General features: G+C 31.2%; 1 protein-coding gene across 4 annotated transcripts in view; it reads left to right on the forward strand.

The window, feature by feature from the left end:
• The first annotated feature begins 12232 nt into the window (after positions 1 to 12232).
• Positions 12233 to 17427, forward strand: part of LOC145329104 (calcium-activated potassium channel slowpoke-like) — a 282479-nt gene continuing 277284 nt past the window's right edge. For all 4 annotated transcript variants that reach the window (XM_080173138.1, XM_080173139.1, XM_080173140.1 and 1 more), the window contains exon 1: positions 12233 to 12267. The gene's annotated coding sequence lies outside the window, so the exon portion shown is untranslated. The remainder of the gene's footprint in view (positions 12268 to 17427) is intronic.

The following is a 17427-nucleotide window of genomic DNA, read 5'->3' on the forward strand; positions in this document are numbered from 1 at the left end:
ATTTAAACCTTATAATTAAATGCATTTGCATTAGAAGCAAGGACATTTCAACAGGGATTATTAAAACTAAATTTTATAAACTACTACTATAAAGATGGTTATTTGAGAAAATTCAAGAAAACATCATCAAATTATCATTGTTGTAACGGTAAAAAACAGTACCACGACAGTAAAATTATTTTAAATCTTCATGAATTTTAAAAATGAAAAACTTTGCTTTTGTGTTTCTCCAGATTTCTCTTACAGTTTCCGAGATAGAATAGGGCATATTATGCCCCCCGCACCAAGGAATGGTGGGTGTTTGGAGCCCCCTTTCTCCTAAAAAGTTAAGTTTAATATTTATATAAACTGGAAGCCGCATCCTTGGAGGGAGCAGTAACTAAAGGTACCTGCACACCTTGATTTTAGCATTTGTGTTTAGAATAAATTAGATTATGCAAGATTATGTATAGTAGTTACATTGTCCAAACTTTCTTACAGAATTAGGCAACATTTAAAATAAATAATGCTTGCTTCCTTAATTCACTAAAAAAGTTAAGGAATGAGTAAAGTATACAGTCAGTTTCATTAATGTTTAATACTTTTCTTCAGGGTCATTTATTGGTTAATAGCTACTTGTTTAATGTTTTAATTGATGAGTGTGGTTATGAAAATAGTTATAGAAATTTTAGTACAATATTCGACATAGAAATAAGGATGACAACATCCATTAAAATCGAATATTTAAACAAACTGACTTTAACACTTGTAGAGTGTTAGAACTTAATAAGCAGAATATTAATCTATCATTTTTTTTTTGAAAAAATAGCTTTTGAACTGGATTCTGTTTAGGAAATATTTACATTTTTAGGACTTTATTTTAGAGATCCTTTGCTCATAATATTGTATTGTGTTGCAATAGAAATCATTGTTCAAAAAATTCAGATGAATAGGATTTAAATAATTTTTTTAATTGGATGTAATTGTGCGGACATTCTGGTAATAAAATGCTTATTCCATATTCATAATGCACTAATATGAGTATTTTTTTTTAATAATTGTTTCTGTTGATAATATTTGCAAGAATTTCAATGTCATGCGAATTTTGAATTTTACTACCTGTTTGTTTTTCATTGACCTTCACATTCCAACCTTACTTGCAAACTTATTATTATCATTGCAGGGATATTAAGGGATAAGACAATATATAATAAGTTGATAATCAATAATGATAAAAAATACCTTTCTTTAGATTAAATTTACGCTGTATGTTAGAGCCTATCAATCCAGATTTGATAAAAAGATCCCAAAGTTTTAAGTGACAGAGTGGAAGAAGATGTTTTGTCAAAACATTGAGTACCATTATAAATTACAATCCAATGTCCCATTCTTTTCTGGATTATTATAGTTAATTTGTCCCTGAAGGAGAAGGCTCATAAGGTTGGAAGAATATCAGGAAAATATTTAAAAAAAAACAGGTCAAGACATCTATAACTCTTCCCTAAACTGTACAACCAATTCTGACCAATATTTTTCCTTCAGCTTTAGACTCAGATAGAAAAAAGCCTTACTACTTTATATTATAGAATAGATGTAATTATTTAAGTATTATTTTAACTTATGTGTAGTTTTTAAATCATAACTGCTTTTAAATCACACTTCAGTAATATATATGTTTATAAATAAAACAAAAGCAAAAGTCAGGACTTGCATATTATAGAAATGGCTTTGCCTCTAACTTTTAGGGACTGTTATTATGATTTTGGAGCACTGCATACTGTAAAACCCAACTACATATTTTTTAGCTTTTGTTTCATTATAAAATCTTACTACATTATTTCATAGATATTCTGCGTGGAAGATGACATTCTGTATTGCATTAAAGGTTAAAAAATGTTTTAAGTAATTTTATATTTCCTATCACTCTAATTTTCAACAGAACTTTTCAAATTTGAGAATGACTCAAAAAGATCGTTAAAAGATTTATTATTTACCACATCCCTTAATATCTAAATGTTAAATTTTTAAGAATTTAAATTTATTTATTCAATTCATCAAATATGAAATTTTATTTTATTTGAAAATATAAATATATATTTAGCAAGAGGCACCACCACAGTTCTTGAAGCATCTGTCAAAGCTGTTGACTTCACCTGAGTTGAGACCACTGGCAATACAGCAGGTGTAGGGAAGCTATATTGAATCACTGAAAATTGGTGAAGTCTTATTAATATTAACCCTTAACGGTCGGGGGAGGGGGGAGGGGGCGTTGAATGCCCCCCCCCCCCTCCGGTTTTTTCTATCTCATTTTCTGTGTGTGAAAGATAAAGAGCCCAAACTGCGTGACTTTTTAAGTATGGGTATGACACATAACTGAGAGTTGGAATTTTCTGAATATCTCCATCCTGGCGGGCACAGGAAGCCAGCAAATCTGGCAAGGTCATCCAGGTAAAGAGCAAAAATAATTTTTTTTACCAAAACAAAGCATTTTATCATACCAAAATACTAAAATATTCTCTGGTAGTACATCCTTATATGAAATACAGGTGTTCAAGTTACTTTCAGGTTCCAGGTATGATCCTACAGGTACTGATCCTCCAGGTCTCGATAAATCTTAAAGGCTCCTGTGGCCTCAATTTTTGACTTAGAGACTTAGAGACAAATTTTAAACCTAAGCTTTTCTTATATGTCTACATAACGTATTCAAATATCATAAAGATCCCCCGCCGTTTTCCCGCCGACCGCCGACTGCGGCGGCTGACAGCTGCTAAGTACAGCTGCGGCCGCTGAAATTCATTTGTTGATATTTCTAATGTAAAATTTACATAAAGATTAACATTTTCTGGAAAAAAAAAATTCTTCTAGCTTCAAAAGTAAGAAAATTACAGCCGTTTGAAATTTTTAAGTAAAAAAAGACCTAAAAACAAAGGTTGTTAAATAAAAGGGTGAAGGAAGAGAAAATTGACTTAGACTTATAAAAGGTCGGAAATTTATTATCAAACAGGGGACTTGCACAAAAAAAATTAGCCCTCTAGCTCTAATAGGAACTGAGATAATAGGGGGGAGGGGGCGATTAAGGTGCGGCAACTGGCCCGACTGTAAAGGATTAAAGAGACTGACTGACATACTTACATTTACTTCTTCAAATACTTACTAAGAATTAAAAATGTAAAGGATTTGGTGGATTGTAACAAAGATCATTTGACTTTTTTATCTCTTATAAAATTTATTTACCTGTCCATTTTTCAGGGTCAAAATACCTTGTCCAGTCCAGGTGATGGTTCCTTCAGTTACAGCATTTTGAAGATTAGACTGAAATTGAAAAAATTTAATCTAATCTGTATGTTCAGTCGTTTGGCAGCTAGCAGCCTTTAAATTCATAGAATTTTGTAAATATTTGTTACTAGGAATATTTTACCGTGAACTGCAATTGATCCAAAAATTTTTTATGACAACTTATTTGTTTTAGGTACAACTAGTCCTGACTCAGCTTGATCCAACCAATTACAATTCTTCTTTTCAATCTGACCAATCACATGCCTAGGCTAAACATCCAACCAGCCAATCACAACAAAGCTACAGCTTCTATTTAACCAATAGAAATCCAGAATTTAAAATCCAACAAAATTTAAACCAATTAGAATCCAGTTTTCAATCCTGTTGAGACAAACAATCTATATATTTTTGACAAATTATGAATTACAACCCCCTGACAAAAATGCATAAAAAGCTTCCAATAATCTGCTCTACAATATATGCAACCAAAACTGCTGGAAAGTAGTTCTAATTCCATCCACTAGATGACAAATTAAGTAAAAAATAATTTGGGACTAATGCTATGAATATTTTTACTAAGTTGTATTGCAATTTTTTTATAGTGTTAAGTGTGATAATTTATGGAAGAAACTTAATTCAAGACAACTCATGTATACATTGCTTTAAAATGCAATGCATGTTTCTTACCGCAAAGAAAACAGTGCTTGAATACAAATAAACATCTTTCTATACATTACTTTTTTTCAAACTTTTTGCTGCGTTGCAATTTTGAGTGAGATATTGTTGTGTTCATAATTAAAACTTTACACACAAAAAGTTTGGCTTAGAAAAAGAAACAAGTTTTTAGAATAACAAATGCTTATTTTATTTCATTTTCAAGCAACTTTGAAGGTCTTTTAAAAGAATTATTCTAACATATATTTTTCAGTCTTAAAAATAAAAAATATTTTGATAAGTCTATTGTAATAAAAAAAAGAATTTATTCTGATAAAATATTTTTATGTATTTCTATATTTTAAATGAATTGTTTAAATATGAAGGAGGTATCATTAAGTAGGAATAGATATTATTTGTTCAATGTTGATTGTTTATATTCATGTATGTGTATGTAATTTTTAAGTTTTGCTACTTTTTATTTCAGAGGTGGATTCTTAAAAAAACTTTTTGGCTCTCTGCCTCACCGAAATTAGTGAGGTTCGCTAAAAAAAATTTGTGAAAAATCCTCCAAAATTGCATTAAAAAATCTACAAAAATTAAATAAAATCATAAAAGGGTTATTAACATAAGATTTTGTTTAATTTTTGTAGAATTTAAATGCGATTTTGGAGGATTGGAGGATGAGATTTGGAGAATTATTAGCGAGCCTCAATAATTTTAGTGAGGCATTGAGCCAAAAAGTTTTTAAAGGATCAACCACAGGTTATATTTATTTAGAATAGGTTAGTGTTTTTTTTTATTTTAAATGATTGACAATTTTTACTAAAAATTCGCTGTTATTAATGTACAGTCTTTTGGCGAAAAGATATTTTTAATATTTTTTTTAGTTCTTAAATACCTTTTAATATTTTTGTAATTTAGAGCTTAGGACAAAAAAAGCTTTTAATTTAATTTGTATTGCATTTAGGTAACACTAACAAGGTCTCGTAGATAAAGTTACACTTTTGAAATAATTATTTTTTTTTCTATTTTTAAAAAAGAATATATTTTTCTGGCTTGATTAGAAATTTTCTCTTTGGGTAAAAAAGATATATTTTAAACCGTCACTGCTGATTTTTAGTATTTAAAATGTACCTCCCTTTTTTTAAAATAAAACAGATTTCCAAAACCATTTCTAAATCCATATTTTCTACCCAAATAGAATTGTTAAGCATAAAAAAACTGCTAGGTATATAAAAAAGAAATTTAAGTGTGATAAAACTGTGCGCGGCCAAAAGACTATACACATCCTAATTCTGGTGGTTTCTAAAGTAATGTGAAATAAGTTTGGCACATTTTTTTGCAAAATAAGGTTCGCGGATTTTTGCAAAATGATATTCGCTGATTTTTGGCAAAATTTAGAAAAATTTATTTTACATTATTAAACTTCATTAGGTATAGGGATCAAGTTTTAACTAGGGCTAAATTTTATAAATAAAAAACATATAAAATGTATATTTTTCAAAAACCACTTTATTTTGTTTTCAAGATTTTAGATTAAAATTTTCAAAAGGAGAATTTTTGATAAAGATTTTTATTTTTTATTTATGTTGTGGCGTAAAAAAAACATCGGATCATAGATAGAAAAAGAAGTAGCGGGTTGCGCCGCATTTTCACAGTAACCTTTCTCCTATTTCTAGCCCCTGCGGGGGGCTTCAACCCCTCGGGGCCAGTTTTCTAACCCTGCGGGGCAATTATTAACATTTTCCTAACCTAAAATAATCTATCAAAAGCTACTGTGAAAATACGACGAAACCCGCTACTTCGTTTTCTCTCCATGATCCATAACTTGGTTAAAAGCTATCTATCTATCTATAGTGCCTATTATTCTAAGTTATTCCAACAAAGGAAGTGCAAATCCAAGTGTTTTAAGTTGATTTGCCTTAATTATCATGCCTTTGAATATCACTTTATGTTATTCTTAAGTTTAATATTTTACTAAAATGGGGTTAAAAATGAACATATATGAAAATGATATAATTTTGTATAAAATCTTGTATTAGTTCACTCAATGATGTGATGTTTCAATGTAATGAAATTAATTCAACAGCGTGTCAGTAATTAAGTAAAATTTCATGGCAATGATCCTTAAGGGGCGATTCTTCATTTTTTCACAGTAGCGTTTCTCCTATTTCTAGCCTCTGCGGGGCCAATTGCCTAACGCTGTGGGGCAATCACCAAACCCAATATAACCTAACCTAACCTATCAAAAGCCATTAAAAAAAAGACGAATCGCCCGTTAAGGGGCGTTGCCACGAAAGGGACTATTCCCGAAAATACTTGTGCTATATTAATAATTTAATTCAAAATACTTTAATCATGAAATGTTTAAGGCAGCATAATAAATTTTCTAGTATGGCTTCGAAACCGATTAATATCTAGTGGATAAGAACTGGCTGTCAGCCACACTGAAAAATCATGTATCGTATCGTGTTATATCCAGTTTTCTTCTAATATAAGAATGTACAATCATAATGTTAAAGCAAATTTTGCTAGCCCGTGTCTTCGGTATCTAAAACTAGTTTGAATCTTGTAATTGTACATTTTTCTAACCGCGGAAAGCTGTTTTGTTTATAATACGATGCGATAAATAACTATTATAAACATTTTATACCAAAAAAAGGAAAATTATTCCTGACAATTTAAAAGAATATTGAGAAAAATATTCCTTTTCAGTTTGTCTTGAAATATTTACTTGAATCAATAATTTGTTGTATTATTTAAGCACACCACATAATACACGATGGATAGTAATAAAATGCCGTTTATCGAAGTCGTACACGGCCATACGCAATGTTGAAATTGTGACGCAAACTTCAGATTATCTAATTCGCTATGATATAAAGATGAATCTTTCTCAAATAGCGAAAACTGAGATTTGAAATTTGTGTCACCCTTCCTATATTGCGTATGACTGCGTACGATTTGGAGAAACGGCATTTAATTACTGTCCATCATATTACATATATTGCACATTAATATTCACCTCCTAAGTAATCTTGACAATGCTTTCTCAATTTAGCACCGAAATTGCATGGCATTTATTTGCCCCTTGTCCTGTCTATCTAATCCATTTTAGAATAGATATCTAATCTAGGTAGATAGATAATTTTCTATCTCATATCTCGCCTTTCTGTGCCCTATTATAACTAACTTATTTTTGGACTCCTAAATTGTTCTTTAAAAAAATTTTTTTTAGGGCAATTTCGGTTCATGCTTATGATTATTTATTTATTCTACATTCTGTTTTCTAGTTTTTGACTTCTTTTTTATTGCGTAATATGTTTATTATTATTATAATCTATAGAAAAATGTGTAAATATATTGAAAGTGACAAAATAAATGATGCTAAAATTGAATTTTGTTCCTATATTTCTTGATTTCATACTGGCAGCTACTTTGCTAGAGGCCTCTATAATCTTTACCAGAATATTTCAGTATTTCTTAAATTCCAATAAATTTGGCATAAATATGTTTTTTAAAGTAGGTCATTATGTCAGATTTTTACTTTACTTTCCTTTTGTTATACAGTATTTTTTTTGTCTATTAATAGATATAGAATAAATAGGGGGGGATAGGAACTGACACTTTTGCGTAAACAGTGATTATAGGCTTTGGCTTTGGAGTGAGAGGATAGGTTATTTCCCAAAAAAATTTCAAGTTAGAACAAATCTTATTTAACAAAAGTTACTACTTAATAGATGGTATGTAATAATTTAAAGAAAATTTTGAAATTAGGCTCCAGGTTCAGGTACTACAGGCCTCCAGGTAGATCCTTGACAGGTAAAATCTGAAAATTTTTACTTTTATAGTTACTTAAGCCATAACCTTTTTCCTTATGACAATTTGCCTTATATCAATTAATTCATTTTTAAGGAACTTAAAAGCAAAAATAGATTAAGATTTTAAAAAAATGCACAGGTTAAAATTTCGAAAGTCAGGTAATAATTCTCATTATTTTTTAGTGCACCAGATTTGGTAATAAATGAAAATGCTGAAATTTGTTATTTTCCATCTCATCTCTATGTGACCTTCTTTGAATTATTAAAGAACAGTTTAAGGGCCAGGTAATTATTTATTATTGTACATTTTAAATCATTAAACTTAGTAGTAAATAAATACATACGCCATACATGTAAAACATTTAATAACCAAATCATAAGTATTTAAATTTGAAGTTTATTTCCATTACAGTAAAAATTGTTTCCTATACAGATATGTACATTCCTCCGAGGTGGGTTTTTATAAGTGAATGCCGCGTTTTTTGACATTTTTTTTTAGACATATTGTCTTCGTTCAATCAATCATTATTATGAAAATGCCCCATGGAAATTAAACAGAGTATACAACTATTTATTTAATTATTTCGCTTTTGTTGGTACGGCCTTCTTAAAAGAAAAACAATTTATTTCAAATCCATTTTTGCTGCATATTTATTAATGCATCTTTTTATAGCTGTATTAGACATTAGACAAATGGCTAAACTAATAATTTTAAAATTTTGAATTCTTAAGTTGTATACTCTGTTGAAATCTCATCGTCTTCGTTCAATCAATCAATGTTGAAAAAAATGTCAAAAAAACGCAGCATTTTTTATAAAACCCTATCTCAGAGGTGGGTTTCTATAAGTGAATGCCGCGTTTTTTGACATTTTTTTAGACATATCGTCTGCGTTCAATCAATCATTATTATGAAAATGCCCCATGGAAATTAAACAGAGTATACAAATATTTATTTAATTATTTCGCTTTTGTTGGTACGACCTTCATAAAAGAAAAACAAATTATCTCAAATCCATTTTTGCTGCATATTAACCCATTAGTGCCGAACCGGGTTTTAAAACCCGGTGCCAGAAAATGTAAAAAAAAAACGGTTTTCGGCTTCATAATTGCATCATTCTCAGTATGAATCCCCCCTCTACTACCCTGGCTTTCATTTCCCCCTGGAGCAGGTAGTTTTGCTTACTTCCGTTTGCCGGTATAGATCAACAAAGTTTGAAAATCATGAAAATTCAAAATACCCCATCTAACTTTTTTGTTTTTATAGTAAAGTCGCTGATTTTTTTCGTTAAATCTAAAGTTTATTGACAAGTACATCTATTTGTGAATTCGTTTTATTTAAATTATTATTTTTTATATGATTTTTTTATCGTTTTCTTACGCCCTATATAGGCCCGGTTCGGCATTTCCATTTTGAGTCTGAAATTTTTATTACCCGGTTTCACTAATAGATCTTTTTTGACAACAACAACAAAACAGGGTTTTTTTACCCGAAATCGCCGGCTAAACACAAAACTTGAAATAAATCGCTTCGTATTATACTTGTAGCTCTTTAGATTACATGAGGTTGTGTAGTTTTCAATTACGGATCGTATCAAAGTTCTAAAAAGTGTTCATCTCACTTTTGGCGTTCAAAAATTACATTTTTCGATTTTTGGTCAAAATAACCGGGTTTATACAGGTCAACCGGGTTTTAAAACTGGGGGAAAGCACCAAAAACGGGTGTTAATGCCTGGTTGGTATTTATGGCCAAGCCGAACCGGGTTTTTTTGCAACTTTCCTGTGCACGCCACTAGAGCAAAACAAAAAAATACGAATTCCGTTTTGACCATTATAAAGCTTCCCTGAAACTTACAGCTCGATCGGCCCATAAAAGTGGCGCTCGGCACTAATGGGTTAATTAATGCATCTTTTCAGAGCTGTATTAGACATTATACAAATGGCTGAACTAATAATTTTAAAATTTTGAATTCTTAAGTTGTATACCCTGTTTAAATCCTACAAGGCATTTTAAATATAATGATTGATTGAGCAAAGACGTTATGTCTAAAAAAAATGTCGAAAATACGCGGCATTCACTTATAAAAACCCACCTCAGATGCTTGATATGATTTCAGATACAATTACATACATTTTTGTATGACATTATGTGATAATAAGTATATATGAAAATATTCAAATGGAACAAAACTAAAACTTTAAGTACATGAGGGGAAACATCTTTTAATTTACATTTATAACATTATTAAATCTTCTAGAAGAAAATATTTTCATAATATTTTTTGAAAATTCACATACATAACTAAATTGATTAATTTTAAATTGATTTATTTTGTGACAAGCATAAGAGTTAATAGAATCATGATGAATAACCCAAACAATGGGTACAATATGAATTGAAACTCTATGTATACATTCAAGAATAATACGTAAAGCTGATTTGAATAGCTCATTTTTGAACATGACCAAGCAAATGCAGACAATTGTTTGCAGTAATAAAAAGAAAACTAAAAACAACACATAATTGTATGAACTACTTTTTTCTCTTACAATAGACTTCTTGTTCATCAATTTCCATTTAATTATTACATAAAATTTTAGAGCAAGTTCAACAAGAAGAACAATAAGTAAGATTGTTCTACCAAGTGGAATGTTTGTAAAATTAAAATTCTTAAGTTTGACATCATTAATTTCTAGACTCCATATATCTACCACAAAAGCTTTAAACACCTCGCCTGTGCATATATGTCCATACACCATAATATGAACTATCACATACACAAAAGAGAACATTATCTGAATCCAGCAAAGTAACCTGCAAGAATAGTCAAATTATAATAATAAATTAATCTGGTAAGTCTAATACCTTATTGTGTAATAGCGGCTACGCCCCTAGAAGCCTCTAGGGGCACTTAAGGTAGGAGGGGAAAGTCGACCTCATCCCATTTTAAATTTGTGTTCAAAAGAGTAAAATTATATTTTTTTGGGGGGGAGGCGGATGAAGACACCCTCCTCAAAAATAGTTTAAAACCTTCCCAGGACATATAAAGAGCTTCGCTGTAAAGGAGAACAATGCCGGTTCAGCGGTTAGCGAGATCCTTCGGGACAGACAAAAAACGCTTACTACTTTATATATTAGGATTAAAGTCTATTACAGAGTAGATAGATAGGGTTTACTCCTATTACTCAATTAATTCAGAATACCAGAATACCATTAGCAGACGGGCTGATAGTGAAATAGAGTATATCCAATTTTTAATACAAAATAACACTGTTGGGGTATAGTCCCTTTCGTAACATCGCACCTTATGGGGCGATTCTTCGTATTTTTCACATTAGCTTTTCTTCTATTTCTAGCCCCTGAGGGGGGCTCTAACCCTGCGGGGCCAATTACCTAACTATGTGGGGCAATCACCTAACCCAATATAACCTAATCTAACCTAAAATTACTTATAAAAAGCCAATGAAAAAATACGACGAATCGCCCCTTATGGGGCGATGTTACGAAAGGGACTATTTCCCATTTTTGTTATCAAGATTTTTTTTATTTAATATTACTAAATAACCTATTAAATGTGGTAATGAATCTCCAAGCACACATCTCAAGATAGGAAATAAGGCTGAACGGGCCAGGGGCAGTGAAAGGGTTGCCAGTAGGAGTTTGGTGCTGTAGGCCAGGATAGTTTTCTTCACTGTAGGCAAGGTGGCATAATACTGGTACAAGAGACAAAGACAGGATCCGGTGATCACTGAGATTTCAAAGTTTTGTTTATCATTCTTGAACACAGCTAGCCCAGGGCATGTACAGATACACCTGATACACAACAGAACAAGGATGACAACATCCATAAAAGCGAAGCACTGAAACGGTAGGACAAACGGACATTAACACTTGTATAGTGTCTGAACTGAATAATCAGAATATAAAAGTATAAATATCGAAGCAAAATTGAAAGTAAATTTGTTGAAAAACTGCTTGATACAGAATAATGTTTATGGACATACTTACATTTTTTAGGAATCACATATAATTTAATTGTTAAAAAATTTGAAAAATCAACATGTTTAAAATGGACGTACAGACATTCTGGTAATGGTTATAGAGTTCCTACGCTTTCCAACTACTACAGGAATCACCATGGAAAGTTTGAAATCGTTAGGACAATTCTAACATGCCTAAATTCAAGCTATCTATCTCGGACGGACCGACCCTAATTATAGAAAAGCTTCGCTTTTAAAAACAAAATAACAGGGTTGTTCTAAAAAGCTCTGCGGGCAGGGTTAAAAATGCTTTATCATTGCACGGCAGGGAATAAAATAATTGTAAACTATGATAAACAAAATTGATTCCTGTGGTAATAAGAACGTGTATGATGCCAAAAATACTTGATGGAAGGGCAGGATAAGTTAAAGCATTTGCAGAAAGTAAAAGAACAAGTATTCTTGACTGAAATGACATTTTAATCTGAAGAAATGAGAAAAGTGTTATAGTTATCTAAAACGACCAAGCTAATATTGCTTGATTCACTTCTACAAGAGACAAAATGATTTGAAAATTATTGATAAAATCGGAATATCTTCATGTCTTTGAACAGTGTATTTTTTTAAATATGTTAAAAAACATACCAACTTAAAATAGATGTCCTGTATAAGTTTTTTTTTAATGCAACCATCTCGTAATTAATGAGTAAATGGCACTTAGAATTCGAATTTCTATCTGAAATTTTGCATGAGTAATCCTTGGTAGGTTTTTTTCCATTAATCGAACAAAAAGTTGGAAAAGTAACGGCCAACGGCTGGTGGCTCAGCCGTTTTGCCATTTTTTGGCTAATTTCAGGGCAAATTAGTCACAAAATCTACCTCCACATAATACTCTTTGCCGCTCCAAAACATTATCAAACGGTTCTAGCCGAATTCAGATCGAAATTCGAATTCTAAGGGCCATTTATTCATTGATTACGAGATGTTTGCATTAAAAACCCCTCCTTAATTTAACCCAAAATATTTATCAATCTTACATACTAGTGGCTGAGCCCTTAGTATCTAATGGCTATGCACTAAAAGGGCGGACAAGAAAATAGCATAAAACATGCAAGGCTATAATCTAAAATGATAATAGCCAAGAGCCATGTGAAGCTTCCCTAAAAGAAGAACTCAGTCATTTCAGTAGTTATTGGAATCTTATGCTTTAAACAACAAAAATTACTACTTTATATAAATTGGAAATTCTCTTTCACTTCATAGTACAACATGCTACGGATAACTGAAAAAAAATTGTGTAAATTGCTCTCTTTTTATTTTATTTGGATCCTCTCTTAAACTATAAAAAATTTATTAATGCTATAAAAGCAATTTTTTCAATTTACGAGAGGCTTCGTCCCAAGAGCTGGAGTGGTGGATGGTTCCCCAACATTTATCATTTTTGTTTCCAAAAAAAGAAGATTTTGGCGTTGAGAATAGATTTTTCTCGTAAGTTAAGGGGCAGATAGACAGACAGACATTCTACTTTGTTAATTCATATTAATTACGAGGTGATTGTAGTTAAAACAAGATAGAGATAAATAAATATAACAATAGTTATTTCTCGCATCGTATTATAAACAGCTTTCCGCGGATATAGAATGTACAATTATAAGATTAAAACCAGTTTTTTTTAGCCCCGAGGTGCAGTTTTTTTGTATGGATGAGAACCGGTTCCTATCCACCGGATTCGAATGAGTACGAGAAATATGTTTAAATAGATTGATAAGTAATTTAGTTAAAGAACAGAAATGCTTAATGAAATTGAGGGGTTGATATTTTCCATATAGATAGTCAAATAAGCATAACTTAAAAAAAAACAATGTGACACAATTAATATATCAACAAGGATGACAACATCCATAAAAGCGAAGCACTGAAACGGTAGGACAAACGGACATTAACATTTTTATGATGTCAGAACTGAATAATCAGAATATAAATGTATAGGAGTCGAACCAAAATTATAAGTAAATTTGTTCAAAAACTGCTGGATACAGGATAATTTTTATGGACATACTTACATTTTTAGGACTTGATTATAGAGTTGCTTCGCTTATTACTTTATACTTTGTTGATTCCTGGGACAACAAAGTATAAAGTAATAAGCGAAGCAACTCTATAATCAAGTCCTAAAAATGTAAGTATGTCCATAAAAAGTTTTTACAAAGTTTTATAATGAAGTTTTCTTATTCGTTGGCTCAAAACTTTGGGGACTTTTGTCATATTTTGGTTGTAGTGTTGCAATTTTGTGTATCGTTATTAGGGATGGATAAAAATTTATCTGCCATTGTCTTATTCCTTTAGATCCTTGGTATAATCAACTGAATAACAGTTTCAACAACAAAAATTAAGATATTGCTTCGCTTTTTATGGACAAATATCCTGTTATTTTATTATAAGGAAAAAAAATAAACTATCTTAAAATCATCTCAGGACTCAGCGGTTAGCAAGATCCTACGGTATAGACAGACAGACATACATCATATCGGTTTAGCAGCAAACGAGATCCTTTGCTACAGACAAAAAAAACTTTGTATATCGACTAGCGGCTACGCCCCCAGCATCTATTGGCTCTGTATTCAAAGGGGAATGAATAAAAGCCTAAAACCTTCCCAGGACTTAAAATAGAATAGCCTAAAACCATCCCTCGACTTAAAATAAAATAGCCTAAAGCCATTACAAGACAAATATTAAGCTTACCTGAAATAGAAAGCCCAATCTGTTTAGTAGTTATTGAGATCTTAAGTTTCAGAACAGAAAGCCTTACTAACGTGGACAAACGCAGGATATTTCGGACAAATGTTGGAGTGGACATTATATAAATAAAACGCAGAAGTGTCTATAATATCTTAAAAATTAGGTTTCAACAACATTTGTTTAGTTATTTCTACACAGGTTAGGTTAGGTTAAGATATAAATATACAAATAAGCCCCCTGCAGGGGTTAGGCATATAAAAAACATATTTGACAGTTGTAAACAATGTGAGAAAAAAATATGTTTTAGTTTAATGAAATGTTCTATCTGTTTCAAACCTTTGCCTTTCGATAGAACTTACCTACTTTGGAAAACTGTCAGACTGATTTTAAAATTTCAGTCTGTGAGAAAAGATATTCAAGATTTTTTTTTGTTTTGAAAGATTTTTATCTTATAAATAAAATAAAAGACACTCCTGCGTTTTATATAAGCAATGTCCACTCCGACGATTGTCCCATTCCTAGGTTTGTCCACTCCAACGTTTGTTTATGTTTTACTACTTTATATAATAGGATAATATGTATTCTTCTTTTATATTTCTCTTTTCTTATTCACTTGCAGCTGCGCCCTTTTTAATGTAAGGAGGCAGAAAAATAGCCTAAACCAATTAGGGGCTTAAATCTGAAAATGAAAAAGCAAAAAACCATCCCATGACCTATGTGAAGCTTCTCTTAAATGGAGAATTTAGTCAGTTTATGAAATTTTTAAGCTTCAGACCAAAAAAAATACTTTTTTTGTTAAAAGAGAAACTTTTCTACAATTAGGGTTAGTCCTTTCGTCATTGCTCTTCTCATTAAGTTGAGAATGTGGTTTTCTCTGCTATTGTTAAAGATAGACTGTTGAGATTTTTAGTGAATATTCCCATGACATATGTACATCTAGTCTATAAATTATTTTGTCTGTCTTTCAATTATGCTTCAAAAGACTTAGGTTTCGTGATAATCTTTGAGTAATAGCATATTCTCTTAAAGTCTGCTCTATAACTTACTTTGTCTGTTTGTCCATTATATGATCCTTATTCAATATTCTATTTAACTAAAAAATTTCATTCTCTTAGTTTATTTTTTTTCTTTATTTCATTATGTTATTATATTATTTATATTTATTTCATTAATTCATTATATGTTCATTATAATTTTCCTTTTTAAATGCGAAACTTTTCTATAGTAAGGATTGGTTTGTCCGTACGTCCAAACGGTTAGACGACATTTTCTTTAATTTAGACATGTTATAAATATCCTATCGATTTCAAACTTTGCAGAATGATTTCTATAACAGTTGGGTACAATACTATATTCATTACTAGAAAGTATGTACGTCCATTTTTTTGTATAATATCATTGTCCCATTCATCTGGGTTTTGGCGTAATGTTTCTTCAGGACAACAAGGTTTAGTATTATAATCAAATACTAAAAATAAAATTATGCCCTTTTACTATATTCTATACTAGCGGATTCGCCCCTAGCCTCTAGGGGCTTTGCCCCAAGAGGTGATACAAAATTTTTTTGGCGAAATTCGTAATAGGACCAAGGAAATCTTTAGCAAAAAAAAAAAAATGGGGGGGGATTTTTTTGTTTTTGGGGGGGTTGGGGGTGTCCCACCCCCCAAAAAAATAGCCTAAAACCACCACAGGACCAGTAGGTATATTCCCTGAAGAGTAGAATCCAATCGGTTCAGTGGTTACCGAGATCTCAAGGGACTGACAGACGGACAGACAGACAGACGGACGGACAGACATCATTCTACTTTGTATTATAGATTTACGCTAATTTTAACAAAATTTATGTTTGACCTCCTGATTTTAGAGCTTTGCTTTTATGAATGTTGTTATCCTTGTTATCTTGCTTTTTTTTCCTTTTTCATAACCTATTATATAAAGTAATCTTTTTTGTCTGTAGAAAAGCTAACCGCTGAACCTATATGGTTCTCCTTTACAGTGAAGCTTCTTTTAAGTTCATAGAGGGTTTATAATTATTTCGAGGGAGGGTATCTCCACCCTCCCAGAAAATTCACCCCAAGAAAAATATTACCCCATCCCCTCAAAAAATCTTTTTAACTTTTTAAAAGCAAAGCTTTTCTATATTAAGGATCAGTCCGTACGTCCATAACGGTTAGCTCTTTTCGTTAATTTAGGCATGTGATTCCTGTAGTAGAAAGGTACGATTTAGAAAGTCTATAATCATTATCAGAATATCCGTACGTCCATTTTAAGCATACTAATTATTAACTTACAACAAATTTTTATGTATCAAAATTATCCGATTAATCTGATTTCTGGGATACTGATTCCTAGGACAACAAAATAGAATGTTATAAGCGAATCATATCTATAATCAAGTCCAAAAAATGTGAGTACGTCCTTAAGCATTTTCCTGCATGTAAGCAATTTCTCAATAAATTTACTTACAATTTTGTTTCGAATTTTAAATTTATGTTCTGACTTTTCAGTTCTGACACTCTACATTGTTAATGTTCATTAAACTTTATTCTACTGTTTCAGAGCTTTTCTTTTATAAATGTTGTCATCCTTGTCATCCTTTTGAAACTTAAATTTAAAACTGTAGAGGGTCACATTCCTTCCTTACCTTAATGCCCTACCTTCTATAATGAAGGGGCTTTTGCACCACTTTTGACGTCATATTCTCCATTTCTTTTTTAGGGGTTTTATTTCCCAATTCTCCGCTCATCTTCCTTATTTTATGATGTCACAGGAATCAAAATTGACACAAAAGTAATGCAGTTTGGTCTTTGTCTGTTTTAAATGGAGGACTTTTTTTCTAGTGCGATTTCTCAAAAAGGATTAAATTAAATCGCTCTTGTTTATTTCATTGTTATGTGCTGAGCTGAAATTTCATACAGATCCGGCGAAAGCTAGAGAAAATTTAATCGGAATTTGATGTGGAAAAAAATGTATGTCA

The sequence above is a fragment of the Acartia tonsa genome, chromosome 9, assembly GCF_053477335.1.
Source record: "Acartia tonsa isolate MP-2025a chromosome 9, ASM5347733v1, whole genome shotgun sequence".
Classification (NCBI taxonomy): domain Eukaryota; kingdom Metazoa; phylum Arthropoda; class Copepoda; order Calanoida; family Acartiidae; genus Acartia; species Acartia tonsa.